The sequence below is a fragment of the Pan paniscus genome, chromosome 1, assembly GCF_029289425.2.
Source record: "Pan paniscus chromosome 1, NHGRI_mPanPan1-v2.0_pri, whole genome shotgun sequence".
NCBI lineage: Eukaryota > Metazoa > Chordata > Mammalia > Primates > Hominidae > Pan > Pan paniscus.
The window spans coordinates 37556636-37557770 of NC_073249.2; positions in this window are offsets into that span (position 1 = coordinate 37556636).

The window sequence follows — 1135 nt, forward strand, 5'->3', positions numbered from 1 at the left end:
TGAAGCAAAAAGAAACATCAAATTTATGGTGAAGCTTGGGTGAAGAAGAAATCACTGATGCCTTATCAAAAGTTTATGGTGACAGTGCCCCAAAGAAATCAGCAGTTTACAAGTGGATAACTTGTGTTATTGATAAGAAGGGTTGAGACGACGTTGAAGATAAAGCCCACAGTGGCAGACCATCCATGTCAATTTTCAAGGAAAAAATAATCTTGTTCAAGCTGTAATTGAAAAGGACCGATGATTAACAGCACAAACAATAGCCAACACCATAGACATTGCAATTGGTTTGGCTTACATAATTCTGACTGAAAAATTAAAGTTGGCCAAGGCAAGTGGATCACCTGAGGTCAGGAGTTTGAGACCAGCCTGATCAGTATGGTGAAACTCCGTCTCTACTAAAAATACAAAAATTAGCCAGGCGTGGTGGTATGTGCCTGTAGTCCCAGCTACTGGGGAGGCTGAGACAGGAGAATTGCTTGAACTTGGGAGGCAGAGGTTGCAGTGAGCCGACATCACACCACTGTACTACAGTCTGGGCAGCAGAGCAAGACTCCGTCTCAAAAAAAAAATAAAGTTGAGCAAACTTTCCACTCAATGGGTGCCAGAACTGTTGTGCTCAGAACAGCTGCAGACAAGAGCAGAGCTTTCAATGGAAATTTTAAATAAGTGGGATCAATATCCTGAAGGATTTCTTTGAAGAATTGTAACCGGAGATGAAACACAGCTTTACTAGTATGACCTTGAAGACAAAGCACGATCAAAGCAATGGCTGCTAAGAGGTTAAAGTGGTCCAGTCAAGGCAAGAGCAGACTGGTCAAGAGTAAAGGTCAGGCCAGGCATGGTGGCTCACGCCTGTAATCCCAGCACTTTGGGAGGCTGAGGCGGGTGGATCATGAGGTCAGGAGTTCAAGACCAGCCTGGCCAAGATGGTGAAACCCGTCTCTACCAAAAATACAAAAAAAAAAAAAATTAGCCAGGCGTGTTGGTGGGCGCCTGTAATCCCAGCTACTCGGGAGGTTGAGGCAGAGAATTGCTTGAACCCTGGAGGCAGAGGTTGCAGTGAGCCGAGATCGCACCACTGCACTCCAGCCTGGGTGACAGAGTGAGACTCCATCTGAAAAAAAAAAAAAAA